This window comes from Belonocnema kinseyi, chromosome 3 (assembly GCF_010883055.1).
Source record: "Belonocnema kinseyi isolate 2016_QV_RU_SX_M_011 chromosome 3, B_treatae_v1, whole genome shotgun sequence".
In the NCBI taxonomy this organism is placed as follows: domain Eukaryota; kingdom Metazoa; phylum Arthropoda; class Insecta; order Hymenoptera; family Cynipidae; genus Belonocnema; species Belonocnema kinseyi.
This window is the reverse complement of record NC_046659.1, coordinates 38,069,008-38,075,813: the sequence shown is the minus strand read 5'-3', so window position 1 is coordinate 38,075,813 and position 6,806 is coordinate 38,069,008. Positions and strand designations below refer to the sequence as shown.

Below are 6,806 nucleotides of genomic sequence, written 5' to 3'. Positions count from 1 at the left end.
CCCCCTGCTTTCTGTCACTTGTTTTCCAACAAAAAAAATGTCTAAAAATATCGCGATTTTCACAAAAAAGAAGACCAACACATCCTTACGGGTGATTGAAAGTAAATACAGAACCTATCCATTACAGTTTGCAGTTTCAATCGCTTTAATATCTGTATTAGAACTGAAGAGAATATAGTTACACATTTTTATACTTTTAAGCAACAATTTTTTTTTTTAATTTCTCAACTGCAACTGGTTCACAACAGTTTTTCTCATACTCATGAATTTTTTAGAATTTTTTCCATCGGCCCTTGTACAAGAAATGATGCTCTAAACTGGACTGTTCTTAAATGTACCCGAAAATCCTTCTGTTTTTTTACATTTTTCAGTCTGCTAAGCACAACAATTTTTTTACATAAACAACTTCAAGCTGATTTACGTAGAACACTTTCAGCTATTATATGACTGTTTTTTTGTTGCGCTAGCTTTTTTTTTACTGAGTTTTTAAGCTTTAAAGGCAGATACCTATAGTTTTCTCTTCGATAGTAACTGTTCACCTACATGTAATTTAAATGCCCTGTAGTACCCAAAATACGCAAATGACCCTAAATGGTGTTGGGACTTTTCGAATTTAATTTTTTCTTTCTATTCGCCATTACAAGGAACGACAATACTCCTGGGATACCCTGTATGCGTGGAATATTTTTAGTTTTTATTCCGACAAATTTTGTACTTCTCCTAACAGCAACAAATTACTACTTAAATTAGTAAATATTACAATAGTTCCCTTCTATTCCTCCATTACAAATTAAAACTAGTAAACTACAGTGTGAATTTAAAAAAATAGTGCAGAAGGAGGTTTCTGCGTGTACACACAATATTTTTTCCGTGTTTCTAAAGTTTAAATAAATTCCCAGACATTTCCCAGATTTTGGGCAAATGGCCTCCCGATAAATACTTCAAGAGAGGATATGATACATAAAAACGAGGTTTCTTGATTTTCTCTTTTTTTCCATTAGACTGAACGATTTTTTATAAAGACTATACCCTCGCAGAATGTATATGTCGAGTTGTCGACCTAGAACCCTCGCTACACCGTTTAAGCCATTTCAGCTCCCTTCTCTCTATTGATACAGGAGCTCCTAACCTAGATGGCTAAATTAAGTTTTCAACCCTCCTACGTCATTCATCCCACCCCGTGCAGAAATCGCGGTCTGGCCCCGTTCAGAGCCAGACCAGTCCAGGTCGGGTCCCGATCGGAAATCCTGGTCGGGGCCAGGCCGCGCATGAAACACACGCCCAGATCGGGGCCAGGTCGGGACACCCGATTGGGAAACCCGATCGGTACACGATGAGTCTCATTATAATCCATTCATGAATTTCACAAATGGAGTTTTAATATGAGTAAACACGAAACTATCGAATAGTCCTCTCCTTTCGAAGGCTACCTTAATATTTTAAGTTAAAATGAACGTACTACAGGCATTCTCTGTACAGAGAATGTATTGTGGATTTTTCTTTTTCTTCTCCATCTTTGTCAAAAATATTCTGAGGGTAGCACAACAGAAAAACACGGACAGAAAAGTCATAAAAATAGAAAAAAGGAATAAAACTTTACAGAAACAAACCTTGCGCGTCGTTCCTTATTTCTCTTCGATGAAAACTTGCACAGGAAAATAAGTCAAGGATGCTTGTATATAAAAAATGAGAAAGGTTAGCAGTCCTCACCTGAAACAAAAGAAAGTGCTGGTCAATATTTGTATTTATAGGAGGAGAAAATAAATTGATCTCTAAAAAAGAATCCTTCTATCGATTTATTTTAAAGTTCCTTCTCATCGTTTTGTGTCAATAGTATGAAAAAAAAGTTCGGAAAATCACTCTGTTATTACTTTGTATGTTTTACGACATGAAACATAGTTTACTTTTAATTTCATATTATGTACATGCCTGTAACAGCTTGTATTCAGACAAACTGTCCTTGCATCCTTCGTTCCATCGAAATTGACTATCAGCAGAGCATTTTAGTTTAAGCTCTGAGAGAGACGATATGTCGTATTTATTAAATATTATACCAGCTATCAAGAAAACTCTTAGACCTGATTAAATAATTCTAACCAAAACATTAATTGCAGAAGAATACGCGGAAAAAATTTTCTTAGGCAAACTAGTGTATCTAGAATATACTAAATTTAAAGAATCTATTTGCTTAGACTAAGCAAAATAGTTATTTGGAGTCTCGTTTGGAGTAAAATGTTTAGTTGAATCATGTAAACTCTTCTCACGGAGCAGTAATTTTGAAGAAGTTACTAAGTTCGAGAAATTATTATTTTCGGCAGATTGTGTATACTTTTCGTAACTTTAAATTGATTAAACTTTTAGTATACTGCTAAAACTCTTTTAAATGTATAAATTGAATCCCATCTGTGACTACTCTAGCCTCGATTAGACTGTCGCAAATTTATATTCATAATGACGGTGTAGCCCAAGTGGGAAAATGTATAGAATTTGAGTCAAACAATTGTGTAGTATTTGAGTAGAACGATTTTATAGAATTTCTACATGAATTCTAGTTCACTTTCTATAGATTTTCTATATGAATTTTATCAAATTTCAATAGTACCAAAACACAAGGAAGGACCTCGGTCCGATATCTAGCATCACACAATGAGAACACTCGGAACGTTCATCAGGTCGATCCAAGAAATGAAACTAATATCCAGATGGTTTCTGAACAACTTCTACAGGAAAGTTTGACTTGGGAGGACTCCCTACACCACTAACTGAAGAATAAAGACCGTTCCGAAGTCCAGGTGTTTTTTCTTCGTCTACTTCAGGGAATTTATTATCTTTACGAACCTACACTGTTCGAAAAATCTGTATGAGGTTTAATATACATGTGTGTGAAGCAAATATACACTACTGTTACTCAGTTGTTATTTATAATGAAAGTGCAATGCACAGGTATTTTTTTTCTAAATTTATTCTAAATGGTCAAAATTTAAGTGAAATACAGTTAATTTTAGGTTAAGTCTGTTATTTATTTGCTTGATTGAACTTTTCGACCTGAAATCCAATTTTATTTTTGGTTCACAGAAAGGGGGTATCACGTCTTATTATTTAGAATCGAAAATTACAGCTAAACTTATTTTAAATTTGTGAAAAATGAAAATATATGATTTTTCTCGTAAGTGATTAACATGAATGTTTATGAAATTTAATATACGCGCTCTTAATGACGATTTCATATGCTTAGTATATTAATTTTCATACACATGGGTATATTAAAGTTAATATTATTTTTTAACAGTGTAACATTTCTTCGATGGCGATCGTCTGGGATTCTCATGTCAATTACTAGGCAACCTATGTAGAAATTTCGCCAACTTTTTGAAGCTTTAAAACGTGGCCACACAATTCTCTCGCTTGTACTGAAACCAGGAAAATCATAGGTCAGGTTAACTATAAAGTACTTTTTTCATGCCTGGAATTCTTCTATTAGTATTTGGAAAATGGAGATTTGTTCCGGGATTTTTTAAAGACTACAGAAAAGTACCAGATAAAAAAACATGAAAACTGTTAATTAATGAAGTATAGACTAGACGAATGAGTAATGCAATTAATCGGACGAACGGACTCGGCCTAAACGTTACTGTCACAATGTGTTTGTACGTAAGCTTTTTCATCGCATTTTACAGTTTGATGTTACGGGAAATTAATTGAAATGAAATTTGAAAAAATATTTGCTCTTCAAACAGAAATTAATAAAAGTGAACTACATTCGGAATTCAATTTAAGCACGGTTTTAGTTGTGACCTTCGGCTTTAATTGAGCCTCTCCTAACGAAAACAGTAAGGGCCATGTCACAATGTTGCGCAACGTGACAACTACTATCAGCGAGAAAACTATAGGCATCTGCCTTTTTAGCTTAACAACTTAGTAAAAAAAATTCTAGCGCAACAAAAAAAAAAGTTATTTAAAAGCTGAAAGTGTTCTACGTAAATAAGCTTGAAGACGATGGGAAAAATTTGGAAAAATTCATGAGTATGAGGAAAACTGTTGTGAACCAGTTGCAGTTGAGAAATTAAAAAAATAATAAAAATTTTTGCTTAAAAGTACAAAAATGTGCAACTATATTTTCAGTTATAATATAGATATTAAAGCGATTCAAACTGCAAACTGTAATCGATAGGCTCTGTACTTATTTTCGATCATCCGGAAGGATGTATTAGTCTTCTTTTTTGTGAAAATCGCGATATTTTTAGACATTTTTTTTGTTGGAAAACAAGTGATAGAAAGCAGGGGGGGGCGCTTTTTTTGCTTTATTGCCGACCGCTGGTGCCATTCTTCGACCCCTGGTTCTGAATGCTTGGATAGCACCTGGCCACGAGACGACGAAAGGGACCAGTGGTCGGCAGTAAAGAAAACGCTCCACCCCCCTGCTTTCTGTCACTTGTTTTCCAACAAAAAAAATGTCTCAAAATATCGCGATTTTCACAAAAAATAAGACTAACACATCCTTACGGGTAATTGAAAGTAAATACAGAGCCTATCCATTACAGTTTGCAGTTTGAATCGCTTTAATATCTGTATTAGAACTGAAGATAATATAGTTGTACATTTTTGTACTTTTAAGCAACAATTTTGATTATTTTTTTAATTTCTCAACTACAACTGGTTCACAACAGTTTTTCCCATACTCATGAATTTTTTCAAATTTTTTCCATCGGCCCTTGTACAAGAAATGATGCTCTAAACTGGACTGTTCTTAAATGTACCCGAAAATCCTTCTGTTTTTTTACATTTTTCAGTCTGCTAAGCACAAAAATTTTTTTACATAAACACCTTCAAGCTGATTTACGTAGAACACTTTCAGCTACTATGGGTAGTTTAATAAAAGTTAGAATCGTCTTTTTTTTTTAAATTGCGTTGAATCATTCAACGGAATGTGTTACAAAATTCTATAAAATTTAAAGGCCGAGGTGACGTATTCTCTATTAAAAGACAGGTTACGAAAAACGTAAAATAGTTCTATAAAATCTTAAATTCTCGCTAAAATACAGTCTATACCCCAGAAGACCTGAAGCTACAGAGAACACTTCTATAAAATGATAACCGATTTTTCGCCGCAAAAAAATTAATCTTTTGTATTATTATATTATTACTTTTATACTCTAATATTTATTCACATGTTTAAGTATACAATTACTTACTATTATACAATCACTGCACTATTTATAATCGCACGCTATGAACATTTTCATTTACCGCGGGTTCAAACCCTGTTAGTTTTGCTTTTCTAACGGTAAAATGTCCAGGAAGTTAGATCCGCAAACTTATTTTTTCCAAAAAATTAAAGTTGTGCTAAATATTGCTAGACTTGTGCTCATTTGTGCCGTAAATAGTTTTTTGAAAAATCAAAAATTACGGGCACAATTTTTTAAAACCTTTTTTTTTGCTAGATCCGAAACTTGTTACTAGAGCAAAAAGGAAGGTTGTGCTAGGCGGCTCGAAGTATACAGAATTTTGTGCAAGGAAGAAAAGTTCCAAAAACCTAACCGTTAAAAAAACAAAAACCAAAAAAATTTATTATTTTTAAAATTTTCGAAAAACTAACACTTGCGCTAAGTTAGTACAGAAAACTCAAAAAGCATTAAGATCCAAAAATAACACACATTCACATAATAAAATTTCCGTTTTGTAATATGAACCATTTATGTTTTAATAATAATTTTACATAAAAGACAGAATGAATTTCATAATATGTGATGTGCGCCGAAGAAAGGGGGCTTACTCGATTTCGATCTTGTATCTTTTATGTTTTTTGAGTTTTACATTTGGAGTTTTAATACGCGAACTCTTGATATAACGTAATTTTGTCAGAGAGAATAAAGACTGCATTTTTCGAGCACAACCCGGCACAAGTTTTAATTTTTGCGGAATTTTAAGAAATAATACATTTTTTTGGTTTTTGGTTTTTTTTTAAACGGTTAGGTTTTTGGAATTGGTATTTCTTGCACAAAATTGTGTATACTTCGAGCCGCCTAGCACAGCCTTTCTTTTCACTCTAGTAAGAAGTTGCGGATCTAGCAAAAAAACGTTTTTCAAAAATTGTGCCAGTAATATTTGATTATTCAAAAAACCATTAACGGTAAAAATGAGCACAATTCTAGCACAATGTAGCACAACTTCAATTCTTTGGAAAAAATAAGTTTGCGGATCTAACTTCCGGGACATAACGGTAAAGCCTTTCGGCTAACCTAGCTTGAAGTATGCAAAAAAATCTGAAATATAACCTACAGCTGCGCAGGGCCATCTACAAATTTTTTAAATCCATTCCATAAAAAATATCATTACGCTTATAATAATATATGTACTAAGATTTTTGATTTTATAAATATTACAAATTATTATTGAGTATTTTATGTGATTAAACAAGATTTAAACTAAATTCAGACTTTGAAGAATTTAAGAACATTGTTTATATTTTAAATTTACTTTAAAATCTTAAAACTTATTTAAATTCTAGCGAAATTCCTTTAAAAATTTTTCAAAATTAATTAAAATCTCTTAAATTTATTGAAAATATCTTGAACTCTTTTAAATATTTCGAAATCTTAGGGAATTCGATTATAAACTTAAACTTTTTTTGAATCAAATAACTCCTGTTAAATCCTTTGAAATTCCTGAAAATCTCTTTAAATACATAAAAATATTATTAAATGGCATTATTATTATTATTATTATTATTATTACACCATTAAGCCATTTCCCTTTCGGGGTAGGCGTGACTCACTCGGCAGGGGAAAGGAGTAGTGTGTGGATGG

At 32.5% G+C, this 6,806-nt stretch overlaps 1 protein-coding gene across 1 annotated transcript in view; it reads right to left on the bottom strand.

Annotated features, from left to right (window-relative positions):
- LOC117170254 (Krueppel-like factor 7) overlaps positions 1–6,806 on the bottom strand; it is a 457,787-nt gene that overhangs the window by 244,631 nt on the left and 206,350 nt on the right. The window lies entirely within an intron of this gene.